At 43.9% G+C, this 14802-nt stretch overlaps 1 protein-coding gene across 2 annotated transcripts in view; it reads right to left on the bottom strand.

Moving 5' to 3' along the window:
- Positions 1–14802, bottom strand: part of LOC126336327 (leucine-rich repeat and calponin homology domain-containing protein) — a 725442-nt gene that overhangs the window by 681742 nt on the left and 28898 nt on the right. The window lies entirely within an intron of this gene.

The following is a 14802-nucleotide window of genomic DNA, read 5'->3' as shown; positions in this document are numbered from 1 at the left end:
GCCCAGTGGGATACAAGTCGTTGCAGTTGTGAAGTCACGAGTATTTGAATATGCTACGACTTTGTTAATGCTATTTCTATTGTCAGCTTGTATCTAAATCTTATCATAATTTTACTTCTTGTGCGCTCTCTCTCTCTCTCTCTCTCTCTCTCTCTCTCTATCTATCTCTCTCTCTATCTATCTCTCTCTCTATCTATCTCTCTCTCTATCTATCTCTCTCTCTATCTATCTCTCTCTCTATCTATCTCTCTCTCTATCTATCTCTCTCTCTATCTATCTCTCTCTCTATCTATCTCTCTCTCTCTCTCTCACACACACACACACACACACACACACACACACACACACACACACACACACACACACACTTTTTTTTCTTAAATAGCAAATCACAGTACTACTTGCCCCGGACAAAGTCACGCTTTACGATGCTTCGTATTACTGACGCACAGCGCACAGTAATTCTCTTTCCGCAAAGCGCTCCAAAACGCCATAGTTTCAGATTTAGCAATGAGCTGTATACGCTAGTCTTAAGATTCTTCCACGTGTTTGCCCTTGCTCAGATTTGGCACACTGCCCTCAAACAGACGATGTGGGCCAAGAGCCATTCTCATTCACAATCTGATCGCATCTTTCGGTCTGAACGCAAACGTTTACGGGTGCTAAAAAGTAACGAAGCAGGTACATACTTGGTAAGCATTCCGGAACCACTGAATACACTGAAACAACGTTTTCAACATGCAAAAGCACGCAACGGCGAGGGAGTGTTGGGAGGCAATGTTCCGCTGCGTATCAGTTCTTTCTTTCCATCTAGATGTAGAAAAAAATACTGTTTTAAGTGGACTTTCTTAAATCTTAACAGTATATTAGGGGCCTTGAAAAGAGTCGTACAATGATTTAACGTTTACGTTCGAGAAACCGTAAATTTGTCGAAATAAAGCGGGAACAGGTCAAATACGAAAGCCGAGACTGGTCACACAGCGGAGTTACGTTCGCTTGTTATCGGCAACAGAGCGGAAATGTTTGAGATTAAAAACGTGACCAATTCTCTCTACGGTTTTTGTGTAATTCTTTCCGCCTTTCTATCATCTACTTCATTTCTCTTCGTTCCAGTTGCTCTTTTGGCTCCACGACCGGCGAGCTACCTAACTACTGCATTACACATGCCTAATAATAATTTCATCCATTCCTTTCTAGGGTAGGGGCCGTCAGTTCTGAAGTACAATACCAATGCAGAATGAGCGCTCTACATATTATCTGGTACATCAGTATGAGCGTTCGATAGCTTAAGTTATAACACAAAATATGTCATTGATGTCGCCATCGTCAGAAGCTTCTGAAAAGTTGGAAAAGTAAACATGCACGCTCTCTATCACATATGAAGAAATACGAGGGGCAACACGGAAAGAAATAAACGGTTCAGGGAACAGGCCAGAATAGAACACACAACTATGACAGCAATGAAAATAAAATGGAGCTGAGTTGGAAATGCAATTAGGTGAATGGATGGGATAGAATTTTTGCCCCCTCAGTTACCCGCGATTCCCAAATTCACTGTTTCTTGATGCTCGAGAACGTGTCCATCAACAGATCTCTTCTGTTAGTAAAGTTACGCCATAAATTTCTCCCCCCCCCCCCTCCTCCCCACCATACCGATTTAGCACCTCCTCATTACTTCTTCCATACACCCGCCTATTCTTCTGTAGCACCACATTTCAAAACATTCTGTTCTCTCCTCTTGTCTGAATTGCTTATCATCCACGTTCACTCACTTCCATAAAAGGCTGTACGCCAGAAAAATACCTTCAGAAGAGACTTCATAGCACTTAAATTTATATTGGGTGTGAACAATTTACTCTCTTTTTTTTTTAGAAACGTTATTCTTGCCACTGCCACTTTGCGGTTATTTGTTCACCAAATAGCGAAACTAATATATTACTTTTAGTGCTTCTGTCACCATCAACTGGACTTAATTCTATTACAATCCATTATCCACGGTTTATTTTTCTTGATATTTTATAACCAATTTATAAGACAGTCCATTTCGTTCGACTGTTCTTGAAAAACCCTTTGCATACAGCATACACATCTGTGTTGATAGAGCTTCGATTCACAGATATGCCAACCTGTACCTCACACGGATACGAAACTGTACCTCAGAAAACAAGCATAGCAGAGCATGTTTTAATTTTTTTTTGTTTACCTCATGGGGCACTTTATTTGTGATAATATACGGTCAAATTACTTAACATTTTTGCAGTCCAGATCCCTTACACCATACATAAATAGCTTCATCGTGATCCACATTACGACGACTTCGGGTCCTCAGTACAAAGAGCAAATAAGGTGTATCAATATCTTTATTGGAAACCTTCCTACATTAAAGGTGCGGTACGTTACCACATCTTGATTGTTGAAACTTTAACGGTTTCGGCAAACCGTAAACGTTTTAATTTCTTCTCCCTGAACTGTAATTCCCTCTCCAAATTTCTTCCTGGTTTCCTTTAGTGCTTGTTGAATGTACACATTGCATAGCATCGAGGATGGCTACGACCCTATTTTACTCCCTTCTGACCTATGGCTTCCCTCCGACGCCTTTGGACATGCAGTCTGGTTTCTGAACGATTTTTAAATATCTGTGTTTTGCCAAATGGTTAAATGGCTCTAAGCACTATGGCACTTAACATCTGGCCGGCCGGTGTGGCCGAACGGTTCTAGGCGCTTCTGTCTGGAACCGCGCGACCGCTTCGGTCGCAGGTTCCAATCCTGCCTCGGGCATGGATGTGTGATGTCCTTAGGTTAGTTAAGTTCAAGTAGTTCTAAGTTCTAGGGGACTGATGACCTCAGATATTAAGTCCTATAGTGCTCAGAGCCATTTGAATCATTTTTGAACTTAACATCGGAGGTCACAAATCACCTAGACTTAGAACTACTTAAACCTAACTAACCTTAGAACATCACACACATCCATGCCCGAGGCAGGATTCCAACTTGCGACCGCAGCAGCAGCGCGGCTCCGGACTGAAGCGCCTAGAAAAGCTCGGCCACAGCGGCCAGCTATGTTTTAACCCTGCTACCTTCAAAATATCAAACGTGTAGTCCAGTCGACATTGCCAAAAGCATTCTCTCAATCTGCAAATGCTATAAATGTAGGATTGTTTTGTTTCAATTTGTCTTCTAATCAGCAGCTCTGAAGAGGAATTAAAACAAACGATTAGCGCACACTAGATGGCTACCAGCAAAATGGCTACTCATTAACTAACCCAAGAAAGATATCCTCGTTGCCACTTGTCAACAAGATGATAATACTGAACAACTGCAGTCACTGCACGTGGAGACCGGTACTACAAAAGAATCTTCGAATTTGAATACCTGGGAACACTTTTCCCGGAAAGCTCGTCACTAAGTAGAGATCAACGCCACAATACAAGCAGCGTAGCACAACTGCTTCGGTCCCGATGTCTCTCGAGACAGTTCAAGATTCGGCTATATGAAAACCTGATCCAAACCGTGGTACTATATGACTGTGAGACGTGTAACATCTGAAAGTACAACCTTCATGAACTTCCCCTATTTGAGAGAAATGTTCTGCGGAAGATTTTCAGTCGGATGTTGGACGCAAATACCGGTGAATGGAGGACGAGAAACGAAAATGAGAGAAACAAACTGTACCGAGTTGCCAATTATAGCAGGAATCGTAATATGCAAACGACTACAGTGGTGGCTCGGATGGAAGACAGGTGGCCACGGAAGCTCCTGGATTTCGTGCCCATAGGCGGGAGACCCACGGGAAGACAACGGAAGAGGTGGAGGGATGCCGTTTATGAAGACCTGCAAGATGTAGAATTGTAGACGGATAGCGGATGGCAGCGAAGGATTAAAGACATTGGAGAAGAAAACTCGTAGCAGCGAGTGGTCCGTTGGACCTGATCGCGTAAAAGAAGCATGACAAGATCTTCAAAGATAAGATGTGGGGTCAAGTATTGCCTCACATGTTCTTTCTGCAGAACCCAGAAGAGGCCTTAAATCAGTTTTTTTCACTCTACATAATTCTTGTCAGCATTTGCAAATAAGACTTATTAAATTGATGGTTCAGTAATATTTATACCTTCCTACTTATGAATTGGAGGTATTAGGTGAAATGCGAAAGAAGATTTCCCAATTAAAAGAGGCCGCCTTCATTTTCCATCTGCTATATATCGCTATGAGGACAAGTGTCAAATTTCCCATCAAAAACTGTCGCCTTCCTTCTCCGTCTGCTATATGCACTACGAGGACAGGTGAGGGAGGGAAGGAGGGGGGGAGAGAGAGGAAGAGAAAGCAGCATCATCTATATTTAGCACCCGGCTTGGCTGCCCCTGCCGACACGCCACCTACCCTAACCAGTCGAGGCATTTACGCAACTCCTCTCACCCTAACACGGCATTCCCTTGCTGTGAAACAAATAGTGAGTTGAGCTCGACGTCAGGTCTTCCTTGCTTCGTAGGGGTACTTCTGTCCACCACAGTGCTTTACTGGACGCATGCCTTTGTCTGCCCTCTGTCTTTGAAGTGAATTATATAGTTGTTTGTATGAAAACCTAGTGTTTAACGTAGAATACAAATCACGGTGAAACTGACACTTTTTAAATGAAGGACCCATTGTCTGACATCCTAGGAGCGATTCAGAATTGAGCCCCGTACTTATTTGTAGCCTGACACCGAGATAACCGATGTATCTCTGGTGTCTGTTCTTTCTGACATTAATTAAGGCGACGACGGCTCAGTGATCCCTTCAGCGCAGATGCACACCAAGCTTGAAATCTTACGAGAATCGTCGAGGTGTCGCCAGTAACGAGGCTAATGGGCAGAAGCACTACAGCAGTAGTGTGTGGTAGAATTTGAGGACTGAGAATTTGTGTGACGGGAGGCGTGTTAGGATGGTCCGTGCAGTTGTGGTGATAACTGTGTCCGGATGGCGTAGTGGTCAGTGCAACTGCCTCGTAAACAGGAGACGCAGGTTTGAATCCTGGTCTGGCAAAAATTTTCAGCTTTCTCCATTGATATAAATCAATGCCCACTGGCAGTTACTGTCTAATTTATTTGTTTCTTGACAACGAGTGTGCTGGATATACATACCAACATCAACTTTTCTGTTTATTTTTTCCTAAAAGTTCTCAGTTTATGTCTTAGGAACAGAAAAAGAAGGATCTCACACCGTCGGCATGGCTATCGTCAGTAAAAAGACAAGCAAGTAATATGACAGTTTAATGCCTCATTTAGATCGAGTGAGCCAAAAGTGCATCAGTGACTCAGTTGGGCAAGATCGTGGGGCGGATCTCACATTTCCTCGATTAAAGCAGCTCAATTTCACTTTTAGTAAAGCAATATTTTTCGCTTGCCGCCTGAATGTTTGCTGCTACGCGTTATTTGTATTAAATAGTTTCTTTCCACTTAACAGAAACAGCTACCAGAAGAAGATACAGATCCCTGCTGGGAAGATTTTATCTTGCATCTCATGCAGTGTAAATACAAAGTGGCAGTACCTAGTCAGTAAATCACTCTCCACTAGTTGGCTAGGGGAGTAGTAAAGGAGTAAGTACATTAAAATTAATATCAAAAGACAAGCGGCGTTCAAAGATAAAGTTACACGCATCCTTGACTGGTGCTGAGGGTCTACGAACTGTGCCTTAATGCTTTTCTTTCCAAGACGCGAGTCAACACCGAAAACTGGAACTTCTCTCTGTACTATAGCGATTCTTGTCGGACCAATAGGTGCCGACAGAATCTCCGCATATGTGCAGAAGAGCGGGGTTCCGCAGGTCTGCAGGGCTTTTGAGGAAAGGACTACCGCAGTAGCAAACGTGTGTAGCCGCGTCTCCCAAACTATAATTAATGGTCCAGACTTAAGCTTCACTAGTATACAGCCTCTACATCTCCATTCCGCTAACTACCTTACGCCGTGTGGCGGGTAGAGAAGAACCAAGGTGCCGGAGAGTTTCGTCACGGATTCCTTTAGTAAGTGCGAGAGCTTACAGAAATTCTCAACGCACTCCAGTGGCAGACGGTACAAGAGAGGCACCTTACATCAATGCTAGGATTACTGTCACAGCTCTCAGAACGTACGCTCAAAGAAGAGACAACATATTAGTTCGTTTCTTAGGCTCCTGAACCACCTCCACGACGATAAATTTAGAAAAATTCGAGCTCATATAGAAGCTTCCCGCTCACCATCCGTGAATGGAACAGGAAATGACGAAAATGCGTCTATATGAGCTCGAGTATCTCTGAATTTCCCGTCATGGGAACTCGTCTAGGTGACTATGAAGTGAACTAATATGATTTTCTTCTTTGAGCGTAGTTCTCAGAGCTGTGACCGTAACCTAGTACTGATGTAAGGTGCCTCTCTTGTACCGTCTACCACTAGAGTGTGTTGAGAATTTCCGTAAGCTCTCGCACTTACTAGATGAATCCGTGACGAAACTCTCCGCTCTACTTTGCTTCTTCTTTACCTCTTATTATTCTGTCTGCCGTTACATCAGGCTGACGGTCAGTGCGACGAGCAATATTCTGAGGAAGCACACACCCACCACCTGGGTAGCTGAGAACCTCGGCTCTTGTTTGTGCGTGTCAGAACGAGCGGGGTAGCGCAGTAGGCAGCACATTGGAGTCGCATTTGGAATGACGACGGATGGAGTAGTGACAGCAAGGTCATCCGGCCACCTCCACCACAGACACTGTCAAATCCCGAGTAACATGCCGATCCCCCAAAACACGGGATAAAGCTAAGAAAAAGGAGTACATACAACATATTCGCAGTTGCGAATATGGGCAACCATCAGCAGTATAATGGAATCACGAAAATGAAAATCTGTGCTGTACCCGGATGCGAACCCAGATTTCCCGCTTACCGCGAGCGGTAGTCTTACCGTTAGATTATTAGAGCACACTACACGAACACACTCAAATTTCGGTATGCTGTCAACCATGTGTCTACATCCTGCACTATTACATTCATTACGTATATTCCCATACTGCGGATCTATTCTAATTGGAAGTCGCTAACCGGTGTCGGCGAATAAATACGATATTCCAGTGACTATGTTGTTAAAAAATACGATGCAACGTTCTTTCGGACACGCATTCGCCGACACTGGGTCAGTGAATTTGAAATAAAATGTCTCCCCTCTATGGGTATACACACAACGAAAGGACGAGTGCAGATTGTGGACACGCGGATGACACATACGGAAGTTTGGGATGCCGAGGAGTGTGCTGGGGTAGCCTAAGTACGGTAACGGTTCGCGATTAGCGGGAAATCCGGCTTCCAGTCCCGCTGCGGCACAACTTTTCATGGTCGTCATTCCATTATACAGCGAGTGGTTGTCCATATTCGCAATTGCGAATACATTTCATGTACTTCTTAGTGGCTGTAGTCGCCACAGTGCCCGTTCCTTCGAACATGCATGCGTGTCCGAAGGAACGCTGTATCGTGATTCTGAACAACATAGGCACTGCAATATCGTAAGAAAAAGGGTGGAATCTTCCCAGGTTTGTCAGTCTGCCATCCGCTACTTTTACGAGATCACTCCATTCAAGGATAGGTAGATATTTTACAGTTGTTACTGTTTCCAGTGACTGATCGCCACTTGTGGAATCAAACTGTGTCTTTTCCCCTATTTGAGCCAATAGGTCACTTATGCTTACGTCGAGGATCAATTGCCAGTCCCTACAGCAAGCGTCGATTCTCCACAGGTCTTCCAGCATTTCGTTACAGGTTTCTACCCGTGCGATTTTCCTACCCACAACAGGATCCGTACCGAGCGAGGTGGCGCAGTGGTTAGCACACGCGACTCAAATTCGGGAGGACGACGGTTCAGACCAGCGTCTGGCCATCCTGATGTAGGTTTTCCGAGATTTCCCTAAATAGCTTCAGGCAAATGCCGGGATGGTTCCTTTGAAAGGGCAAGACTGACTTTCTTCCCCCTCCTTCCCTAATCCGATGACCCCTCTGTCTGGTCTAGAAAGTTCTGTTTATTTCTTTGCAGTGTGCTTCCCCAGTTCAGCCAAAACTGGAGAGTAGTATGTTGCTGCGGAAGTAGTGTGAGGGGGCCAGCATGCTCCAAAATCATTCCCTCACAGTCAAAAAATGTTATCACCAACCACTTTCCGTCCAAATAGGACAACTTTCGCCTTTTCTGGTGTTGTAAAACATGGCGATTTCTAGAGTGTGCTGGCTCGTTTTCCTTCGGGATCATGACGATGTAGCTGTGACTCACCACCGGTGATAATCGATTCCAGAAACGCAACCCCTCCATCAGCAACGAAAGGCAGCCTCCATTCGCACAGAATTTTGTTCTGCAGCAAACGGACGTGGCCTCCAACGGGCACGAACACATGTCGAATGGAGATGATCATGCATAATCGTTGACACTGCCGCAAGAAATTCTCAACACTTCACTGAGATTACGTAGCGTTATCCCCCGATCCTCACGGACAATCACAGCAGCTGTGTTGATGTCGACTTCAGTCACAGCAACAGCCGAAACACCAGGCCCACCTTGCTTAATACAGACATGTCAACCTTCTTTCAAGTGTTAGTGGTCGTATGGTTTTAAACAAATACAATTTTATTGCCGCACTGCTCCTCTCGCGTCACCTCCATTGTTTGGTATGCGAAATGCAAAGACCGACTACAGAACAACCTACCGACACGAGAGTGCTGCCACCTATGGACATCACATACAAACACCTGCTTTTTTAAAATATTCATGGTACAGGCAAGAAACCATCACGGAAGCTACAAGAAAAACTTAGTCTCAGTTTCAGCTGATCAGCCCTCATATGTTTTGCAGTTGCGTCTTACACGCTTTTTCATTCATATGGGGGCGTTTTAATGGAAACAAGGTGGTTGGGTTAACAAACCGAATAAATCATAATTACTTTACTCCTCTGTAAAAAGACAGCGCAGGCCATGGGTCCCTTATACCAAACTACTCACAAAATACCCGTGAACAAGCTTTGTCGGTGGACTTCGTGTTCACCCTGCGTATCATGAACAGTAGCTGTGCTGTCCCTCGGGACACGTCTGAGGTTACTTTTACACCTAAAATTATAGCGAGCTTAAGAACCAAATGTTGTGCCCCCTTTCGCAAATCCAGTATCAACAGTGGTCCGATATTGTGTAAACTAGGTCGCTTTCGATGAAAGTTACCATTCACTAAACTGCGCTACTACTATTTGTGCGTATTTATTTATTACTTGGCTTTCAGTGTAAGTACGATACTCGAACTCGGGACCTTTGCCTTTCGCGGGCAAGTATTCTACCGACTGAACCACTCCTTTCTTCCAGGAGTGCTTGTCTTCCAAGTTTCGCAGGAGAAGCTCTGTTGAGTTTGTAAAGCGGAGGAAGAGATACTGGCGAAAGTAAAACTGTGAGGGTGAGTCGTGAGTCGCGCTTGGGTAGCTCATTCGGTAGAGCACTCGTCCGCGAAAGGAAAAGGTGCCGAGTTTGAGTCTCGGTCCGGCACCCAGTTTTCATCTGCCAACAATTTTCATTCTATAATAATTCCCTTTATTTACAGATGATGTGTTCCATTACTTTTCCCACTGGGATCTATCATCCATTAATTTGATGCACTAAATCAGTTCAAATGGCTCTGAGTACTATGGGACTTCAACATCTGAGGTCATCAGTCCCCTAGAACTACTTAAGCCTAAGTAACCTAAGGACATCAGACACATCCACACCCGAGACAGGATTCGAACCTGCGACCTTAGCGGTCGTGCTGTTCAAGACTGAAGTGCCTAGAACCGCACGGCCACATGACTGGCCAATAAATCAGTGTAAAGTAACTTGATATCTAAGAGGGTTCCGAATATGGCAGCTTCCTTGCCCGACAAATCTAAAGTTTCATTATACAAAACGCCTGCATGAGCTTTAATACAAAGTAAGTAAATATTTGTTTCTTCGTGAACTTGTTTTATCTTGCGCACTGCAGTAAATGCATTGACGATTGCACTTGCTGTGTGCTATTCAATTTTCGTTTCTTTCGCTCATTGCTCCAGGAAACATTCCAGGTACTTGGTTTTACGTAGAAAACGTCTAGAGATCCCGCCTCAACAATTATTAAGAGGTTACAAGGAACAGGCATCGTAATTCGATCGTCTGGCGAGCAAAAGAGTTCACGCTGTTGGGTGGAAGAGCACACAGCTAGCGAGCATTGGCTAGGATATAAACGAACCGTGGCTCCAGGCAGCTCACAAAACAGTCAGGGGCAGCCCTTGCGTCAGTTTTCTTGCGTGAACTGGCCGCCAGCCAAGCAGGCCCCCGACACTGCCGAGCGGCCGACGCCAGGCTTTTGTTACTCAATTCCTACCACCTCACACATCCGCCAATTCCGAGCAGACCGGCGTGACCTAGCCGCTCAAGGCGACTGCCACAACTGCCCCGAGTTGCCTCGTACCCAGCTGCAGGAGAGTGTCAATAACTAACACGACAAAGATGTTTTTCACAGCGATATTCTTGAATAAAAGCTACCCTGAGCTTTTGCCCAGTCAATTTGTATGCAATCTCAAGCTTTCGACGGCTTCCGTCACCGCCGACGCCGTCGTCGTCAGGAGGTGTCAGTAGGACGTGTGGTAGGTACTTCATTCAGTTCGTCGACGCACATCTGAACCGAACTATGTCACAGAGACGTCACGAAGTCATGGAACTTCCATAGGGTACCAGAGATCATGTCAGTGTCTACGATAGAGTAATACTAAAAAACTTTGCGTTCTGCCTTACGGCAGTTCTTGTCGTGGGGGAAGCCTCGTCAGAGAGATTCACCGGATGAGCGTCTAGGGAAGTTATTCCAGTGGTGGTTTCCCGTTGCCTTCCACTGGTGATGATGAAATGATAATGAGGACAACACAACAACCAGTCCCTGGGCGGAGAAAATCTCCTACCCAGCCGGGAATCGAACCCGGACTCCTTGGAGTAGTACTAACGGAGGCAAAAAAAGAAGGGAGTTGTCATAACGCCAAAAACTTGAAGCCGACGTCCGACATCTTACGTAGCCCAAAAACGTTAAGTTCACTGCATTTATACCTCAATGGTTCACCACGATGATACTTTCCCGTGACATCGCTCTGACGTGACCGTTGGAAATAACTATCGACTTTCGAGGTCGTATTCCGAACAACATCCAGTGCTTTGATTGTGTGGAGACGTAGTTTTTCATAAACTGCGTCGTGTACGAATGTACAATTCAATAATCGTTCTCTTTGTTGACATGCACTAGATACGGTAGCATGCGTTGCTTCTATCCTCATTGCACTCATTTATGGCTTGCAAATAACACGTAGGTGAGTTTTTTTTTTTTTTTTTTTTTTTTTTTTTGCAAAAGTGAACGTTAAAAATGTTGTGCAAAGCAGGTGAAGGCTGAAAATGCAATGAACAAGCAGCATAACCAGTAAGCAAACAAGCACTGGTTTGAGAGTTACACCTTTTGCTGTCGATACAAATACAGTAAAAATGGAATTCCACAGATTACGAAAGCATCCTTTCCCCATCATAATCTTGGTATTTCGGAATATATCAAGAAAAACAATTTACACTGATCAGGCCAAGTGTGTTGTTTTACTAGAACAAGTACGCATTCAAGAACGAGAAACGTTCGAAATTGTCTACCTGACGCTATGGTATTCCTGTAAGCCTGTAATATTTAGTAACTGAAACAGCTGTTGTGTGCACACGACAGAAATAATGAACAAGAAGCAATTGTAAACAGTAGTCTGCTAATGTTTTGGGCTATTTAAGATGGCGGCAGGTCCCGCGCACTCTAGCTTTTTTATCCCCATGATAATACTGGTAGCAATAAGAAGTATAATAAGGGCAGTTATCACGCAGTCACAAACTTGAAGACGACGTCCGCAATGTTAGTTGTCCCAAATATTAGCTTCACGTAGATGTGTTTTGATGACGGAAACCCGCTGGCGCCATTTACAGCTGTACTAATAATTCTGATTATAGTCTAAAGTGCAAAGTAATCACATTTCATTCGCATGTGGACTCCATCAAGCGATATTTTCTTTTATGTACGTAATTTCGGTTGCGTTGGCTACATTTACTGTAGTGGTTTTATCTATGTCATTTGACTTTTGATGTCATATCAATCCAACTCTAAAAGCTCTGTAAGTGAATACTGTGAAAAGGAAGGATTGGAAACCAACCAAACAGGACAAAACATGTTCTCAGGAATTTCGAGTTGAGAACATAGACCGAAAATCACTTTCGTCAGTCCGTATAAGGAAACTGCTGGATTAGGAAAGCAGCCTTTTCATATAACGTACTTCTTTATTCGAAACTTTTAAGAAAAAGAAAGCTAGCAGAATGAGATTTTCACTCTGCAGTGGAGTGTGCGCTGATATGAAACTTCTGGCAAATTAAAACTGTGTGCCGGACCGAGACTCGAACTCGGCACCTTTACCTTTGAAGGTGAAGGGGAAACTGCGGGGAGGGGTCGTGAGTCGTGCTTGGGTAGCTCAGATGTTAGAGCACTTGCCCGCTAAAGGCAAAGATCCCGAGTTTGAGTCTCGGTCCGGCACACAGTTTTAATTTGCCAGGAAGTTTCAAAAAGAAAGCTACACTAACGACATGAAATGCGTCGTATTGCTGGATCAAATGTGTGTAAGACGAGAAAGAAGTTTTAAAAATCCTTCGCACTATGTTATTCACGAAAGCACTATTAACATTTTCTGCGCAAAACAAGTGTTGTGCATACACGACAGAAGTTAAGAATAAAAAGCAATCTTTAACAGCAGTCTGCTAATGTTTTGCGCATTTAACACTGCGATGCCTGCTACAAAGCAACATACAGACTTCTGTGGTAAACTACCTCCATGGAGCCGCCATCTCCTTTTGTGATACCTCCATGTTGCAGTGATGTTCATTTTGTACGATGGTGAATGATTTAGGTCATTCCCCTGTTGCCTTTCAGCATCAGACGCCGGTTTTCACGAACCACTAAGGGTATAGCCGCTGTACCGGTTAAAATCGCACATTCTGATCTCACCGGCTTCTCTGATGATAAAATGCCAGCAGGAAGATGCATGGATAATATTTCACTGAACGAAATATTTAGTTAGCCAAAGAAACAAAAAACAGTGAATCGTCAGAAAGTCACCACCCTATAGAACTACTGCATTTTTTCGAAGCTGAAACAAATAAAATTGGCAGAATCCTGGGCAGACACGGTATTCATTCCATTTTACGACCACCCAAGAAGACGGAACAGATGCTGCGCTCAGTAAAAGACTGCCTTGGACTGTGTTCCTGGAAGTTATAAAATTTCTTTTGAAAGTGGTAAAAGTCACACTGGTAAGTCGAAACGAACGATTTCAGTACCCTGCACGGAGCGTCGACACAACATTAAACATCGCGACTTCCACAGATCTACTGTTACCGAACACAGCTTCAGGAAGACACATACGATCATATACAAAGAAATAAAAATGCTGTCCCATGCATCAACGAACAGGGATTCCATCATCAAAGAAGCCTTTGAGATCAGAATTATCAAAAACAACTTTAACTCGGACAGCGGTTATCCAAGCCTCTGCGGTGCTTGAAAACGGGCGCCTGATGCTGAGAGGCAGAAGAGAAACAAGCTACGGTCATCGCCATCTAACGAAATCAACACCACTACCAATGTTCCATCACAGACATAGACAATCTCTGGTAGCATATAGAAGTTCCATGACTTCACCCAACTAAACAAAGTACCACCCAGCCAACTAGTAACTCCTGAAGATGACGACGGAGGAGTCGTCGAAAGCTTGAGATTGCATGCAAATACGAAACGACATGAACTCCTCGAACCATTTATTCACCTTGTTACACGCCCTCCATAAATATCTCGGAATGTTTGATACAACCTGAATTATGAAGAAAGGCAGTAAACGAATTACTGCAATTTCTCAGCAAATCTCGTTTCGGCAAGATTAATACCTACTTACGAAGTGCACCAGCATGTTTTAGGTCGGTGAATATCCCCCTAAAAAGGTCGTGGTCGTGGTGGTAGCAGCGGCATTATAGTTGTAGTACTAGTAGTAAATGATGATGTAGCAGTAGTAGTGTGGAGTGGATTCGCTTTCATCTTTCGATCTTTGCTGAATAGTTTTTTTTTTTTTTTTTTAACTAGGAAAGCCTAAGATAGTCCAGAAATACTGGTAAATTCTCTGTTAGCCACAATGTGACCCTCTGTTTTTTTAAGTGTCTATGCTCGTATACGCTCAGTGTAGAGCATAAAAAAGTGGTCTGATGAAATGGGAGTCACTGAAATAGTATAATGCTCAGCATTTATCTTTGATAAGCTGTATCGCCCGTCGGCAGTTAGATCAGGAGCAATAAAATTACTACACAGTTGTATATCATCTTGCACGGAGAAAAGGGGTACAAATATCTACGAGCGTCTAATCCAACCTAATCGTCCTGGAAGGCTGAAGGCTCTTGTGCCATCGATTGGTACGCTACATTTTACGACACGGGTTAACTCCAAATAAGTAATTTTCGCTTGTGTACAAATTTAATGTATACGATTAATGGTGGAGGACATTTATTGGTTCTCCTTGTGGTCTGATTAAGCCTGACCATCTCTCTGGTATTTAAGTGGATACATAGCAACAATTAAGTTTCTGTTCAGCACAAGCGTAGAAGACAATCTTCCAGTACACAAAAATTTCTTGAGGAGAAACTTAGGGTCAACCTAAGATGAACTCAGTAAGAAACTGAAAAGACGCCACTACATGAAACGGAAATTTCTACACAGAAACCAAATTT

The sequence above is a fragment of the Schistocerca gregaria genome, chromosome 2, assembly GCF_023897955.1.
Source record: "Schistocerca gregaria isolate iqSchGreg1 chromosome 2, iqSchGreg1.2, whole genome shotgun sequence".
Classification (NCBI taxonomy): domain Eukaryota; kingdom Metazoa; phylum Arthropoda; class Insecta; order Orthoptera; family Acrididae; genus Schistocerca; species Schistocerca gregaria.
The sequence above is the reverse complement of the archived record's forward strand: the minus strand, read 5'-3'. Positions and strand labels throughout refer to the sequence as shown.